This window comes from Sus scrofa, chromosome 9 (genome assembly GCF_054392235.1).
Source record: "Sus scrofa isolate SSC_HxYL_T2T_F1_AM1 chromosome 9, Sscrofa_HxYL_maternal_Yorkshire_Landrace_v2.0, whole genome shotgun sequence".
NCBI classification, from domain to species: Eukaryota; Metazoa; Chordata; class Mammalia; order Artiodactyla; family Suidae; genus Sus; species Sus scrofa.
Window position 1 is genome coordinate 103,461,652 of NC_139391.1, and position 18,929 is coordinate 103,480,580.

Sequence of the window (18,929 nt, forward strand, 5' to 3'; positions counted from 1 at the left end):
TCTAAGAACTTCAAGTGCATTAACTCATTTATTTTTTAGAATAATACTCTATGATTCAAGTACTATTATTGGATTATGCAGATGGCAAGACAACAGCATGAAACACTGAATCAATTTCCAACATCAATATAGTTTTCAAGTGACAGAATTGATATTTGAACTTTGACAAGCCTGAATGCATGTGCTTGATCATCAATAGGCTACCTAGATTTTTTTTTTAACCATCTGTTTCACTTTCAAACTAAAACAATCTGGCTTTTATTATTGTGAAACTCTCTCTGCTAGGGTCACCAGGTCCTTCCTAATTGCCAAATCTCTTGGATGGCTTTCTGAGTTTAACTTGTTTCACTTTTTTTGCTGTAATTAACACCATTACCTACTTATTCTTTGTTGAAACTCTCTCCTCTTCAGCGTCCATGAAAACATTCTCCATTTTCTTCTTACCATTCTGGCCAATTCGTTTTTTAAAAAAATATTTTTTTCACATATTCTTCCATATCCTTTAACATAATATTTTGTTTTTGTTCTGTACTTAAAAAAAAATTCAGCTCTCAGTTCTATCATTACTACTTGAATTTCATTAAAAAGATAATTCATATACCTACATATTTTCTGGAAACTTGTGTCCAGATATCACATAAGCAACTAAAACTAAATATGGTGAAGGGATATAGAATGCACTAAACATGCCAATCTGACATTAACTATTCTGAGTTACAGTTATTTGAAAAGTGGCAGATGCAAGAAAGATACGCTAACCTTCCTTGTTTTTTTTTAGCATTTATTTTTTATATTTATTTTTTATCAAAGTATAGTTAATTTACAACGTTGTGTCAAATTATGCTGTACAGCAAAGTGACCTAGTCATATATATGTATATATATATTCCTCTTCTTATATTATCTTCTATCATAGTCTATCTCAAAAGACTGGTTACAGTTCCCTGTGCTATGCAGTAGGACATCATTGCTCATCCATTCTAAATGTAATAGGTTGCATCTGCTAACCTCAAACTCCCAGTCCATCCCACCGCCTCCTCTCTTCCCCTTGACAACCACAAGTCTGTTCTCTATGTCTATGAATGTGTCTCTGTTTTGTAGATAGGTTCGTTTGTGGCATATTTTAGATTCCCACAAGTCATATCATATGGTATTTGTCTTTCTCTGACTTATTTTACTTAGTATGATGATCTCTAGCTGCATCCATTTTGCTGCGAATAGCATTTTTTTTTATTATGGCTAAGTAGTATTTCATTGTATATATGAACCCCATCTTCTTAATCCATTCATCTGTCAATGGAGATTTAGGTTGTTTCCATGTCTTGGCTATTGTGAATAGTGATGCAATGAACACATGGGTGCATGTGTCTTTTTTAAGGAAAGTTTTGTCCAGGTATATGCCCAAGAGTGGGATTGCTGGGTCATATGGTAGTTCTACGTATAGTTTTATAAGGTACCTCCCTACTGTTCTCCATAGTGGTTGTACCAGCTTACATTCCCACCAATACAGGAGGGTTCCCTTTTCTCCACACCCTCTCCAGCATTTGTTATTTGTGGACTTATTAATGATGGCCATTCTGACTAGTGTGAGGTGGTATCTCACAGTGGCCAAACTTAATTTTCCATTTTACCTCTTGAAATTGGCTTTCTCCTTTCTTATTTCACTATGTATCACCTCCATTATCCAGAGAGTGAACTTTGTCTCCTCCTTTTAATTTATCCTTCATCTTAAATCAGTCATCATGTCCAACCCTTTCACATAATACCATTGCCACTTCCTTACTATAGGGCTTACAATTTCTTATCAGAATAAGTATTACAGCTTCTGATTAGTCTCTAACTTTTTTCTCACCCCATCTCTCTGCCCTGACACAAACACAGTGATCATTATAAAACCAAAATAAAGCTTTATCTCTGTTTAGCTTAAAATTTGTAATGCTCTTGTCTCACGAACAAATTCTTGTAAGTTAAAATTCCTAAGCTTGAAGTCAACCTGATAAAACTATTTCTCACTCTTCCAATATCTCTTCTCTCTTTATAATGTTACCTATGAATCTCTCACACACAGGCTATTCACAGATGCTATACTTGAGAATTTACTTTCTAAAATTTATTTGTAACACTAAAATCAATACTCATAGTTCTTTTTACAGTCATTCATGTATATTTGAGTTCCCTGATGTACATGACATCAGATCAGTGAATGTCAAAAGGGTGATGTTTTTCCTTATTTTAGCTGTTACCCTAAAAATGTATTCTTTTTTGCATCTCTTTGGTGCTACATTTTCTGCTTTTTTGTGGTGATCTTGCTATTTAAAACGGAACCCAAGCACAGTACTAAGGTGTAATCCAGTGTTTCAAAAGTGCAAGCAGTCTATTATATGCCTTTGAAAGAAAATGTTTCTGTAAGTCAGAAAAGCTTTGATGGAGTTCCCATCGTGGCGCAGTGGTTAACGAATCCGACTAGGAACCATGAGGTTGCGGGTTCGGTCCCTGCCCTTGCTCAGTGGGTTAACAATCCGGCGTTGCCGTGAGCTGTGGTGTAGGTTGCAGACGCGACTCGGATCCTGCATTGCTGTGGCTCTGGCGTAGGCCGGTGGCTACGGCTCCGATTCGACCCCTAGCCTGGGAACCTCCATATGCCGTGGGAGCGGCCCAAAGAAATAGCAAAAAGACAAAAAAAAATAAAAAAATAAAAAAATAAAAAAATAAAAAAGAAAAGCTTTGAGTTCAATGTTAAAGAATCAACAACATATGTTAAATAATGTGTATTTAAATAAAAATGGACATAAAACAAGGCTGCTTAATTTTAAATTGCATTAATTAATAGTACTGTTATTTTTAAACATATGAACAGAATAAGAAAGTATGTTAATGCTATAAATTAAGACTTCAGCATAAAAGAAAGGAGATATAAATTAAGAAAAATTACTCTTATAAGTGATTTTTGAATATCACTTGGAAAGATTGAATAGTTCATTTTTTAATTTATAAAATAAATATGTATTCTCAAGCTCCAGTCATTGAAAATAAATGAAAAAAATAACCTCATTTACAAAAAAAGACAATTCAGTAGCAATTAGCCCTCTAACAACTGGGTCTCTAAATATGATGTCCCACTAATAGGAACTGGGACTCCCTGAAGAAATGGTTGGTTGCAGGTGTGGGGCAAGAAACATACAAGGTGGTCCTGGAACATCTAGTACTAGGAAAAAAGGAAGCTATCAAGTATCACTGGAATCCAATAAAATTACAAAAGAAAACTAAACAAAACCAGGAAACAGCTTGAAAGTTTTTGCATTGGCCTAACATGTAGAAGAGCTATAGCATCAAATAGAATAGGAACTGCAATAATTGAAACCACAAGTAACATTAAGTCCATGAGTATGTTTACAAAAAACAAACAATAATTATACACACACCCAAATTAATTATCTTTACTTTTGGCAATTCGCTAGGACACAAACTATTTTAAACCAAGGGATTAGCAAACTTTCTGCAAAAGACCATATGATAAGCTCCACATCCAGTCTCTGTTTCTTCTCCCTCCCTCCCTTTTTCCTCCTCTTCTCCTTCTTCAAGTCTACATACTGGCTTTATTACATGTTTTTTTTTAATTCTTATTAATACCATAGAAAAATGTAAAAAACATAATTTTAGTTTGTTGAATGTACAAAAAAAGACTTTGGGCCACATATAGTACATAAGCAATAGTCAGGAAACACCACTTCTAATATAAGTCAAGGTAAATATGACAATGTAGTACTGATTTATTGTAGAAATTGTTATTTACCATAGCCAAATTGTTGATGAGGAAGATTTCTTTATAGAAGTCCAGCTAATGAGTTCAGAAATAATAATATAATTTTATTATTATTATTAAAGTTTAGTTGATTTACAATGTTTTGTTAAGTTTTGTTGTACAACAAAGTGACCCAATGATACACATTTCCCTGTGCTATACAGTAGGATCCTTTACTGCCCATCCATTCCAAATATCGCAGTTTGCAGCCAAAAAACCACTAAGTGTCCATCCATTCCACTCCCTCACTTTCCCACCTGAGAACCCCAAGTCTGCTCTTCTTAGCCATTATCTGTTTCTGTTTTCTTTATTTTTTTGTTTTTTGGGTTTTTTTTTTTTTTTTTTTTTTTAGATAGGATCATCAGTTCCACATTTTAGATTCCACAAATAAGTGATATCACATAGATTTGTCTTTTTCTTTCTGGCTTACTTAACTTAGTATGAGAGTCTCTAGTTCCATCCATATTGCTACAATTGGCATTAGTTTGTCTTTTTTAAGGCTGAGTAATATTCCCTTTGTATATATGTACCACATCTTATTAATCCATTCATTTGTTGATGGACATTTAAGTTGTTTCCATGTCTTGGTTATTTTGAATAGTGATGCTATGAATATAGGGGTGCATGTATCCTTTTTCAGTGAAAGTTTTGTCTGGATATATGCCCAGCAGTGGAATTGCTGGATCATATGGCAGCTCTATATTTAGTTTTCTGAGGTACCACCAAACTTTTTTCCATAGTGGATGTACCAATTTACATTCCCACCAAATAGTGAAAGAGGGTACCTTTTTCTCCATACCATCTCCAGCATTTGTTATTTGCTGACTTGTTAATGATGGCCATTCTGACTGGTGTGAGGTAGTACTTCATTGTAGTTTGATTTTCATTTCTCTAATAGTTAGTAATATCGGACATTTTTTCATGTGCCTGTTGGCCATCTGTATGTGTTCTTTAAATAAGTGTCTATTTAGTTCTTCTGCCCATTTTTCAATAGGGTTGTTGGTCTTTTTGTTTTTGAGTGGCATGAGTTGTTTGCATATTTTGGAGATTAGGCCCTTGTCTGTTGCATCATTGGCAAAGATTTTCTCCCATTCTGTGGGTTGTCTTTTTGTTTTTATGGTTTCCTTTGCTGTGCAAAAGCTTTGGAGTTTGATTAGGTCCCATTGGTTTATTTGTATCTTTATTGTCATTATTCTAGGAGATGGATCAAACAAGATGTTGCTGTAATTTATGTCAAAGAGCATTCTGCCTATGTTTTCCTCTAGGAGTTTTATAGTGTCTAGCCTTATATTTAGGTCATTAATCCATTTTGAGTTTATTTTTGTATATGGTGTTAGACAGTTTTCTACATTCATTCTTTTACATGTAGCTTGCCAGTTTTCCCAGCACTATTTATTGAAGAGACAATCTTTCATCCACTGTATATTCTGTCCTCCTTTGTCATAGATTAGTTGCCCATAGGTACTTGGGTTTATATCTGGGCTTTCTATCCTGTTCCATTGGTCTGTATTTCTGGATTTTTTCTTTATGCCAGTACCATAATAACAGAATTTTAAAAAGTCAACATTTATATACCTTAATGATATCATGGATCTAAGCGATGATCGTTATACTAAAATGGAATTAAATAAATAGATAGATTGGTTAGTATCATTTAAATTAATTGATTTCCGGGGTTCCCATCATGGCACAGCAGAAACAAATCCAACTAGGAACCATAAGGTTGCAGGTTCAATCTCTGGCCTCGCTCAGTGGGTTAAGGATCTGGCATTGCTGTGAGCTGTGGTGTAGGTCACAGACACGGCTCACATCTGGCATTGCTGTGGCTCTGGCATAGGCTGGCAGCAACAGCTCTGATTAGACCCCTAGCTGGGAACCTTCATATGCCATGGGTGCAGCCTTAAAAAGACAAAAGACAAAAATAAATAAATTAATTAATCAATTTACCAATTTCCAAACTTTGTCACATATCAGTACCATCTAGGGAATTTTAAAAAATACTGAGGTCTGACTTCCGCTCTGGACATTCCTATTAATTGGTATGATTTGCACCTGGGCCTCAGTTTCACAACTCCTCTGATCAGTCTTAACATCATTAAAAGTGATATTATGTACTTCCTGATGAAATGTAACATATTTTAGCATTGCCAAAATAAGTAGCACTGCCACATATGCATTGCAAAAAGTAAAAGACATCCAAAGAAAATGCCCTATTTTTGTATTACTGCCCATTTCATATTCCATTATTCCAAGTAAGCTTCATCAACTATCATAGATTTAAAAATGCTACTTAAAATAATGGTCATTTTAAGTTGAGAAAGTGTTCTTTTCTATACATTACTTCATTTAAATTTTAAAATGACAACAAATCTGTAATTCAATAAAACTAAGTTTTTCTACTCTCATTATATGTTGCTCACTACTAAAATTTTCTTGTAATAAGTGTTTCTGATATATTTAAATTGATTTATGTGAATTAGTTTTTAAAATTTATGAAAGTACATATTATCTTTTAGAAGAAATTTTCTCTACCTACATCTAATCCTTATCAAACCAGGTATTATTTCAGTTTTAACCCTACTCAAATACAATCTGAATCCAAAAGTTCACTTTGAATTTATAGGAAAATTCATAATTCTGTGTCTATTCAAAGATTCCTTATAAAATAAGGCTTTTTATTGAAAATATCTTATGAGTCCTGCAATATTTACTTTTTGAGATGTGATCTTTCCAAATAAAATATTGCATAATAAGATGGTCACTCATGTTCCTCTTTCATTACTGATTGTTCCTGACGTTGAAAATAAACTTGTATTTTTGGTGTACATTGTACATTGGTAAGGAAATTATTCCTTTACTTCCTTGTTTTTTTCCTATATGTTTCATTTACTTTAGTTTTTATTAATTTTAATGACTAAATTAAATACCTTTAGCAAAATGCTGTATTAGTCATACCTAAACTGGTAATGCCATCTGTATATTTATAAGGAAGCACAAAAAGAATAAAAATCTAGGCAACTGTAGTAAGGTGTCAGAGGTGCACGTGGGAAAGATACTTTTCTAATTGTCTACTGTGGATTATTTTCCTCCATTTTACTAAGAATTGAGTGGATTCTTTCAATAATTTCACTGAGGAGAATTTCATTCAATATTTTCTCCTCTACCTTGTTTCTGGAATTAGGAAATTTCTTGATTTATCCATTTCTCCAAAATTTTCTCAAATATATTGCATATCTTTGTCACTTTAAGTTTGTGAGAATTTTTTGACTTTATCTTATATATCACCAACTTGACTCATTTTATTACATAATTCATTATTAGTTCTTATTTTAATTTCAATCATAGTTTTAGTTTCCAGTAATAATTTTAGTTATTTGATGCATTATTTTTCAATAGCCAGTTTAAGAGATGTGGCATGAATATTAAGAGCCCAATTTAGCAAATCAACTATGTACAAATCTAAACTCTAAAATTTATTCTTGGGCCTTGTGAAAATAAGAATAAAAACAGTGCCTGACTGCTTGTAGGCAAAACAGGAGAGGGACCTTGAGCTCACCTCTTCTCATGAGCACATCAAAATCACATCTGCTGAACAACCATTGATAAATGGAATAAAACAATTTTACACACACACACACACACACACTGCTATACCAAAATCTCACGGTAACCACAAACCAAAAGTCTGTAACAGGAGTTCCATAGTAGTTCAGTGGGGTAAGGATTTGGTATTGTCACTGATGTGGCTTGGGTTGCTGGTGTGGCATGAATTTTATCCCTAGATTGGGAACTTCTACATGACTTGGGCATAGCTCCCTGCAAAATATACAATAGATATACACACTAAAAAATAAAAGAATCCAATCATTGCACTAAAACATCAAATCATGAAATCAGAGAACAAAAAAGAAAATAAAAAAGACTTACAAAAACAAATCCAAAACAATTACCAAAATAGCAGTAAGAACATATTATCAGTAATTGCCTTAAATCTAAACAGATTAAATACTTCAACCAGAAGACACAGACTGGCTGGAAGGATGCAAAAATATGACCCATATACATGATGTCTACATGAGACTCATTTCAGATCCAGAGATACACACAGACTAAAAGTGAGGGGATGGGATAGATGCATTTCACACAAATGGAAATCAAAATAAAGCTGGGATAGCAGTGCTTATATCACACAAAGTAGACTTTAAAATAAAGACAGTTACAACAGAAAAAGAAGGACACTGCATAACGATTAAGGTATTAACACAAGAATAACAAATACAAATATATATGCAACCAACATAGGAGCACCTAAATATATATGGCAAGTGTTAACAGACATGAAAGAAGAAATAGAAGCACAATAGTAGTGGGAGACTTTACCACTGAATTTACATCAATGGACAGATTATCCAGACAGAAAATCAATAAGGGAACACAAGTCTTAAATGACACTTAATATCAGATGAACTTAACTGATATTTATAGAGCATTCCATCACAAAGCAGCAGAACACACATTCTTTTCAAGTGCACATGGAATAGTCTCCAGGGTAGATTACATTCTAGGCCACAAAACATGCTATGATAAACTCCGGAAAAACAGAATTCACATCAAGCATTATTTCCAAACCCAAAGCTTTGAGATTGGAAATCAACTACAAGTAAAAAATAGCTAAAAAAACAAAACAAAACAAAAAGACCTCACAAACATGTGGAGGCTAAACAATCTGCTACTAAACAATCAATGTATCACTGAAGAAATCAAAGAGAAAATTTAAAAAATACCTAGAGGCAAATGAAAACAGAAACATGATGATCCAAAACCTATGGGACACAGCAAAAGCAGTTTAAGAGCAAAGTTTATATGAGAAAAGCTTACCTCAGGAAACCTCAAATAAACAGCTTAACTTTTACACCTAAGGTATCTAGGGAGAAGAACAAGAAAAAGCAAAATTAATAGAAGGAAAAAAAATCATAAAGATCAGAGAAGAAAGAAATGAAATAGAGACTAAGAAAACAAACAAAAACCCAATAAAACTAAAAGATATTTCTTTGAAAAGATAAATAAAATTGATAAACCTTTTTTCAGAATAATCAAGGAAAAAAAAGGGAAAATGTCCAAATATATAAATTAAAAGTGGAAAGGGAGAAGTTATAACTAACACCACAGAAATCCAAGGGATCATAAGAGACTATGACAAGCAACTATATGCCAATAAAATGGGCAACCCAGAAGAAATGAACAAATTCTTAGAAAGCTACCATCTTCCAAGACTGAACCAGAAAGAAAATATGAACAAATCAATTACAAATGCTGAAATTGAAGCTGTGATTAAAAACTCCCAACAAACAAAAGTCCAGGACCAGATGGCCTCACTAGTGACTTTTACCATTTAGAGAATAGTCAACACTTATCCTTCTGAAATGATTCCAAAAAATTGCAGAGAAGGGAACACTCCCAAACTCATTCTATGAGGCCACCATCATCCTGATACCAAAACAAGATGAAGATATCACAAAAAAGAAAAATTACAGGCCATGAACATAGATGCAAAAATCTTCAGCAAAATGCTAGCAAACCAAATTCAACAATACATTTAGAGGATCATATACCATAATTGACTGGGATTTATCCCAGGGATGCAAGAATTTTTAATATCTGCAAATCAATCATTGTGATACACTATATTAACAAAATGAATAATATAAGTGATATGATCATCTCAATAGATGCAGAAAAAGCTTTTGATAAAATTCCATGTGAATTTATGGTAAAAATTCCCCAGACTGTAGTCATACAGGATACATACTGCAGCATAATAAAGGTCATACATGACAAACTTACAGCTGATATTTTACCTAAAGGCAAAAAGCATTTCCTCTATTATCAGAAAATGAACGAGAATAATGTATATGTGTTATATATTTCCTTGGGAAACATGTAATTGAAGTGTTTTCAGGCTTAGACTTTTTAAAAATGTTGTGATAAATGAAAATACTTATTAACTTTTCTTTCTTTGATTATAGATATTTTATTATTATAAAATATCATTTGTCTTATTGGTGGTGATACCATAATATTAAAAATAAAGAGAAATTGGAGTCTGTAAAACATTATTTACTTCTACATATTTAAATACACTAATTTAATTTCTTTTTTTCTTTTTGGCTTCACCTGTTGCATGTGGAAGTTTCTAGGCCAGGTTTCAACCTATGGTGCAGCTGTGACCTGCGGCAAAGCTGGATCCTTAACCCATGGTACCCTAGGGAACTGCATACACTACTTTCCAAAGATAAAATTATTAAAAGTTTTCACATTTAAAAACTTGAAGCAGAGAACAAATTTAACATAAAATAAGCTATTAATAATCATTTTGATAGAAATTAACTGGTTTGAAATTTGACCTATCAAATAGATGTTATCTCAGATGACACTTAATTTTCAAGTAATTTTCAATAACTTGAAAATGGAGTATAGTGTCTGGTGTTTATTTTCTTTTCTTTTTTATACTTTTCTAAATCAAATAATTAACTATTTCATAAATGGTTACTCCAACTAAGGTATTTTTAAAATCTGGACCCTGTGACATAACACAAAGTTAAACACTACAGTTTTCCAATTGAAACATTATCTCTTGAAATACATAAAGACATGAACCTCTGTGTTTATTTGCAGTGTTCTATTTGTGGATCTCTATAGAATCAGGACTATATCTTCCCAGGATGACCCCATGGCCTGATAGACACCAGAGGGTTTTAGATCATTCCCTTGCAAGATTGACATGCATATTAGAAGAGACACTCTATAATCTGTAATTCTACAGTATATCACATTTCAATTTATATTGTGTCACTACATTTTATTGACGCTTCCTGATATGTTCAAAAAGTTATGCTCTTGTGCCAAAAATGACTATACTGTCTCTGTTTTTACTGGTTTACCATTTTCTCTAGGGAACTGACTAACAGACATACTTTTGAGATTGCTGTTAAATGAAAGTTAACACTGGATCCTGAGAGAAAAAGTTGAAAGTTTGAAAAAAAATTAAAAAAAGCAAAACTATGCACTCCTATTTTTACTTTCTACCTTCAGTTCTTTAATATGACTGCTCAGGTTCCTACAAATTAAAAATGAAATGTGTTATATGACACTTAAAAGTATGTACAAATCCTGAGACTCGAGTGAAGAGTCACTTATATCCAGAGAGAATTAGTTCATCCAAAGGCTAAGTTTGCTGAAATGTGATTATATGGAAGTAGACAGGGTTTTGGCTAAGGAAATATCATCTAGAATATGAGTTTTCTTATGTATTAGCCAATGGATCATTCTGCAGACACAGAAGATCTCTAATATGAGCTGAATACTGTTTCCTTCAAGCAGTCAAGCAATTCTACTGACTACAAAATAGTAACTGTGCCATAATTATTTACTATCTTTAAATCACTTCTCGTGATTATGACATATTTAGGGTGAATTAGAAGACCCCCAACTTTGGCAATATAGTAAATTACATTAATGACATACATACATATATATATATATATATATTTTTTTTTTTTGTCTTTTAAGGTCTTTTCTAGAGCCACTCCTGCAGCACATGGAGGTTCCCAGGGTATGGGTCTAATTGGAGCTGTAGCTGCCGGCCTACACCAGAGCCACAGCAACATGGGATCTGAGTCACGTCTGCGATCTACACCATAGCTCACAGAAACGCTGGATTCTTAACCCACTGAGTGAAGCCAGGGATCGAACCTGCAACCTTATGGTTCCTTGATTCGTTAGCCACTGAGCCACAATGGGAACTGCCATTAATGACATATTAAAAGAAACTTGCATTCCTAGAACAAATCCAACTTGGTTGTGATTTTACATACATACATACATACCTATGCACAAACACAATGAATTTGAATTGCCAATGTTTCATTTAGAATTTTAAAATCTTTATTCATGAGATTGGTTTGGAATTTGGCTTTCTTATACTGTCCTTGTCACATTTTGGTATTAAGACAATGTACTTCTAATAAAACTAGTGTTACTTTTATTTTTGTGTGAGTGTGCATAAAACAGAATTATTTTGTTTTACGTGGAAAGCTGGATTAATTTCTTACTCAATATCTTTAATGATTAAAGACTACAAAATGTTTATATATTTTTATTTATATTATTCGTTATCATTAAGAAACATATGTATAACATACATAATGAAATGTCTACATCTTTATTAGTGAGTTCCTTGAGTTTTAGTACTCTTATATACCCAATTTTATATCCCTTGTGCCCTTTCCTATTAACCTAATAACTTTCCCATTTCCACCCCTGGAAACAACAAGTTTCTTATTTCTCCCTACATTGATCTCTTCTTAAAGTGGAATAATACAGTGTATATTCTTTTGCATTTGCTTTCTTTCTCTCAATGTAATGTTATTGAAATGCATCCATGTTGTTGCATATATAAATAGTTCTTCCTTTTTATCACATAATCTTATTCCATTATATGAGTTTACACAAATTCTCCATTATCTGCTAAAGGACATTAGGGTTCCATCAAGCTTATGGCTATCATGAATAAGATCATTATGAACATTTTTGTAGAGGTCTTTGTGTGGACATATATGTTTGCTGCGTAGAGCCCCAAGAAAGGATTTTGGAGTCATAGATAAATGTATGTTTAACTTTATAGAAAGTTCCTAATTAGGTTTTCAAAGGTGTTCTATCATATTTTACTCCCATACAATGTATGCATACTCTAAGTGCTTTACATCTTCCTACATTTGATAACTTCAGGTTTCCTTTGGCTTTTAAATGTCCTAAATGGGATCTTATTACGGTTTTAATTTGCATTTACCTGATGCTTAATTGTCTTAGCAATCTTTCATGAATTTTCAACCAGTCAAAAACCTTTTGCAAAGTTTCTGTTCAAGCCTTCTATCCATTTCTAGATGTTTCTTATTTTCATTACTAATAGGAGTATTTTTGTTATTATCCTTAAAAATCCTTTGAAAGCTGTATGCATAATATATATGTGTAACCTTTTCTAATGATTTATAGCTTGTCTACTCATTTCCTAATGGTATCTTCGATAAATAGAAATTTGTAATTTTAATAAAGTTCATTTAAAAACTTTTCAGTGTTGCATTTGTAACCTGTAAAAAAGGCTTATATAAAAATTCACAAAGTTATTCTCCTGTGTTTTTTTTTTTTTAGAAGCTTCATGGATATATATTTTTAGAAGTATATTTTTAAAATATTGTATTTCCATTTTATTGCATTATCCATTATTCTTATTGAGAAGTCACTGATCATGGCTTTTGTTGCTCCTTTGATGGTAATATGCATTTTTTTCTGATTGCCTCAGAATTTTCTCTTTGTATTTGGTTTTAAGCTAATGCATATGAATTGTATGTACTACTAGCAGATATGATTTTCTTTGTATTTGTCTTACTTGGGTTGATGTAGTACAACTTCAGTCTGTGACTTGACTTTACTCAGCTTTGAAAAATTCTTGGCCATTATAACTTTAAATATTGTTTCTTCCCAATTCTTTTCTCCTCCTTTGTAAAACCAATTGCACATACACTAGCTTTTAAAAAACCCTCTTTTTCATGTTTTTACACGTAATTTCCATTCATATATCTGTCTATAACTGTAGAGTATATATTCTTCTGCTTTACCTTCCAGTTCACTAGTCTCTCTTCAACTTTATATAATATTGTCTATTAATTTTTTAGCTTTGGTTATTTCATTTCTCAATTTTTAATTTTGCAGTGTGTTCATTTCTTACATTTCCTGTTTTGTGATGGCATCTATTAAGTAAAATTTTTTAGTCTTTAGTGTTTATAAAATCGGGAATACTTCTGTTATACTGACTCCTATGATACAGTTCAAGAGTCCGATCTGAAAATCTTTTGGATTTATTAGTATCCTTTTCTTTAGAATTTCCTAATTCTGCTGAAAGAACTATGTATCTACTTAGGTTCCCACTTTTAGCTTTCAGAGTAAAAATTGCCCTATGGATGGAGAAAAATTCTCATTAACTTATTATTCCTTTCTCTTCCGTATTTGGCCTTGAAATCCTAGTTCTCCAATGCCTCAATAAGATATTTCAATTATAAGATTGGTGTGAAATACTCAGGTGCTTTTGTCTAAAATTTATTTTTTAAATTTCTGATTTTTTTTCAATTGTCAACATAATATAAAGTAACTGAAATGGTGACATAAGTTGGAGAGTGAGAGAAAAATATAATTCAATTAACTGGAAAATTAATATAAGTAAAAGACAATATGTTTTGCAATTTTTTGATTTTTTTAAGTTAATTTGCCATCTGATAAATTGACCTATAACTTAAACCTATATATTTCAATTTCCTTTACTCCAGATATTCACACTTTTATCAATTTAGTACTAGAGAATGTATTTCATAACCCATTCAGATCAAACAGAAATTAAATAAATATCTATTTTAAAATGGATATTTCTAAAAAAAATTGGCATTAAAAAATAAATATATAAAGTAAATAAATCAAAAAATAAATAGGCCCTTTAAAATATTTATTTCATATTACTAAAATATAAGTCATTATTATTTGCTTATTATTTATATTTATTATGGTAGTTTTATAACATAGTCTCATATTTTTTGATACTTCTCCCATGAAAAAGTGGATTCTGACTTTTCCTTTTGTGTCTGTCCAGTAAATACCTATCTTAAAATGGATATTTATACAAGAAAAAAACTATTTTGGAGTTTTTAAAAAACAAATACATGAAACAAATAAATTAAAAATAAATATGTAGATCCTTTAAAATATTTGTTTAATATTACTAAAACATAAATGTAATTATTTGCTTATTATTAATATAGTATATGGTAGTTTTAGAACACTGTCTCATGTTTTTTTGATGCATCTCCATGAAAAAGTGGATTCTGACTTTTCCTTTTGTGTCTATCCATGCTCACAACTTCTTCATCCACAAAAATATATCAGAAGTTAATTCTGTGTGACTTTCTAAGGTGATAAAAGGTTACCTGGTTTACACCTTTTACTGGACAATCACTCTTAGAAACATACCATCATATAAGAAGTCTCATTACCCTAAAATTTCTATGATATGAGTAAGCCAAACCAAATGGAGAAGTCTGTGATATTGTTCTGTTCAATAATTTTAGCTGACCCTAGGCCTTGGGTCCTCCTGGCTCTGGGGCCAGACAAGTGAGTAAAGAAGCCTCCAGATCATTCCAATCTCCAACTGAGTTAGTCCCAGTTACTCTGGTCTTTTCAGCTGAGATCTCAAATATCCCAAATATCAGTGATCCAGAAGCAAGCTATCCTCATCCTGCTTTTTAAAATCTTGACCTAACCTATAATACCATAAACAAGATTAAATAGTTGTCTTCTGCTATTAAGATTTGGTGATTTGTTATATAAAAGTAGAAAACAAACAAACAAACAAAAAACAAAACAAAAAAGAAAACAAAGACACAGTTTGGAAGAACCACCAAAATTTGGGAAGTTTCATAAAAAACCTATGATATGCTGATTTGGGGACCAAAATTATGGAAGCATGCTATTCTTGAAGAGCCTGTCTATGACACATTGAAGGTAACGGAGGAAAGTGTTACTGGAAGCGCGAGGAAAGAGATTTCTTATCTTTGACCTTCTTTCTAGCCTGCAAAGGTTTATTAATGTAAGAAAGACCTCAGAAAAACATCAAATCTGGAATTCTGCTAAAAAAAACCCCAAGGCCTCAAAGTAAAAATGAAGGCAAGGTCTGACAGAAAGATTTTTGTTGCAGTCTCAGAGACATTTATGGTGATTTCTTATAGATGTTCCAGAAAGACAAAAGGCCTTCAAAGGATCTTAAGGTTAGGCTTTGTAGATACTATTAGATAGTCAGAGTCTCATTGTCTTACTAATTTATCCTTATTTTCTCTAAAGTTTAATTTGCCCAGATTTATGTGTAAATCATCAACTAATGAGATTAATCAAAAATTGAGAGTATATTGTTTATCTACTCAATTATCCTTTTGAATTTTTGTTTGCACTTCATTTATTTTAGAAACCACATTATGTTTTGGTTCATGGCCACTGATACAATTTTAAGTAATTCTTTGTGCTGAAAGCAATAGCGACTTGCTTTTCTGCAGGTTTCAATATATTGCATTAAAGGTTTGTTAAATGAATTTTAAAAACAAATGCCTTGATTTTACAGGCCCATGCTTTTTATGGGCTAACAATGAGTCGCTGTGGGAAGTTTTAACTTCCTTAAAGTTACTCAATTTTATTGAATCACTATCTTCCAAAGTGATTGCTCAGTATTAGTCATCATATACCAGATGGAGAACCTAGCAATTTCCCATAGGTCCATGAGGTCATTTATGAAAGGAAACTATTGTTTACAAATTCATCATTGTAGTCTTTTTGTACCATATATTTCAACACAGATTTCTAAATTTAGTATAAAGGCAATGATGTCACATATTTACTCTTATTGGAAATTCTCAAGTATTTTCATTTTCGTGGAGCACGGAATTTTGACTCAGTATCTGTGTACTTTGGAGATTATTGTAATGTAGGTAATCATTAAAGTACCATTTACTTACACTCTGACTACCTTTGTCACTATAAAGTGTCAACTAGACCTTCTTGAATTTCTGATTTAAATAGGAAACAAACATCTTTTTAAGAATTAGTGAAAGTTATATAAACAGATTCAGACACCCTAAAATCTACCCCAACTCTTTTTTTGGCTTCCCTATGGCATATGGAGTTCCTGGGCAAGGGAGAGATCTCAGCTGTAGTTGCAACCTATGCTGCATCTGTGGCAATGATGGATACTTATCCCACCACACTGGACCAGGGATTAAACCTGTGTCCCAGAGCTGCAGAGACACTAATGATCCCATTGTGCCACAGTAGGAACTTCCAATTTATTCTTAGGTATGCACAAAATACCGAAAGTAAATACTCTAAGAAAAATTTAATTCACAGGACACTAACTTTATATTTACACATCCCAAGAATATGAAAATAATTTCAGCCTAAATAATTTGTTAATAAATACACAATATAAAAAGAAATAAAATATGACATCAAAACATAAAAGGGGATGGGTGTAAAGGGGTAGCATTTTTGTGTGTTCAAAGTTAAGTTATTAGTGTAAAAGACACTGTTACATCTGTAAAATATTTTTGTAAGCCTCATGATAACCACAAAGTAAAAACCTTTAACAGATTCACAAAAGGTAAAGAGAAAGGAATCAAATCATATCATTACAGAAAGTTTTCAGTCAACAAAGGAAGACACAAGAGAGGAAGAAAGAAAAAAAGGAAAATATATATTAACCAGAAAACAATTAATAAGATAGCATTAGCAAGTCTTTATATATCAATAATTACTCAAAATGTAAACGGATTACATTCTCCAATCAAAGGCAAAGAGTATCTGGATAGATAAAAAGAAAAAATACCCAATTATATGCTGCCAACAGGGACTTATTTTAAAGACACAGAGGCTCGTAATGAGGGGATGGAAAAAGATATGCCTACCATGATAATGGAAATCAAAACAGTGTAGTAAGAGCTGTTCTTACATTAGATTAAATAGACTTTAAACCAAAAAAGGTAACAGGAGACAACAGTTATCATATAATGATTGATTTATCAAGAAGCTATAATAATAAGAAATATAAATGCACCCAACATCAGAGCACATAAATTTATTAAGGAAATACTAACATATCTGAAGGGAGATATAGACATCAGTACAATAATATTAAAGGACTTCAATACTCCATTTTCATCAGTGGGTACACCAATCAGACAGATGATCAATAAGGAGACTTTGGACTTGAACTATACTTAGACCAAAGGGACCTAACAGATTCATTTTTTCTTTTCTTTTCTTTTCTTTTCTTTTCTTTTCTTTTCTTTTCTTTTCTTTTCTTTTCTTTCTTTCTTCCTTCCTTCCTTCCTTCCTTCCTTCCTTCCTTCCTTCCTTCCTTCCTATCTATCTATCCATCTATCCATCCATCCATCCATCCATCCATCATCTATTATCTATCTACCATCCATCCATCCATCCATCATCTATTATCTATCTACCATCCATCCATCCATCATCTATTATCTATCTATCCATCCATCCATCATCTATTATCTATCTATCTATCTATCTATCAGTCTAACATTTCATCTAGCAGCAGCAGAATATGCATTCTCCTTAAGTTCACATGGAACATTCTTTAGGATAGATCATATGAGAAGTTATAAAACAAATCTTAGCAAATTTAAGAAGACTTAAATCATACCAAGTATCTCATCTAACCACAACGTGGAAAACTAGAAATCAAAAATAGAAGAAAATCTGGAAAATTTACAAATATGTAGATACTAAACAACATACTCCTGATCAATGAATGGGTCAAAGAAGAAATGAGAAGGGAAATTAAAAAAAAAATCTTTAAACAATGAAAATGAAAACACAACTTGCTAAAAGCTATGGAATGCAGCAAAAAACAGTTCCTTTAGAATTTTATAGCAATATTTGTATATTTTAATACAAAATAAAGATCTCAAATAAAAAACCTAACTTTGTATCTAAAGGAACTAGAAAAATCTTTTGATCTTTTATATAGAATATTCTAAAGACTCCATCAAAAAAACTGTTAGACCTAGTCAATAAACTCAGTAGTTATAGGAAAAAAAAAGACATACAGAAATCAGTTGCATTTCTATATACTAATGATAAGTATTTGAAAAAAATAAAGAAAATATTATTATTCAAAATAGTATCAAAAATTAAAATACTTGGGATGAATTTTACCTAGTAGGTGAATTATCTAAACAATTAAAACTACTAGACTTTGGTGAAAGAAACTGAGGAAGACCCAAATAAATGGACATATCCTCTATTCATGGAAGAACTGATATTGTTAAATGTCCATACTATCCACTCCCATGTTCACTGCACATCATTCACAATAGTCAATACATGGAAAGAATCTAAGTGTCCATCAATGAATGAAAGGATAAAGAATACGTATTGTATATATGTGTGTACAGTAATATTCAGCTATAAGCAATAAGGAAACTGTATCAGTTAGGATAACATGTATGGACCTGTGT

General features: G+C 32.1%; 1 long non-coding RNA gene across 1 annotated transcript in view; it reads right to left on the reverse strand.

Moving 5' to 3' along the window:
• LOC110255496 (uncharacterized) overlaps window positions 1-18,929 on the reverse strand; it is a 714,189-nt gene that overhangs the window by 197,760 nt on the left and 497,500 nt on the right. Inside the window, exon 3 of the long non-coding RNA XR_014816017.1 lies at window positions 8,680-8,725. This is a non-coding gene — a long non-coding RNA (uncharacterized LOC110255496). The remainder of the gene's footprint in view (window positions 1-8,679; window positions 8,726-18,929) is intronic.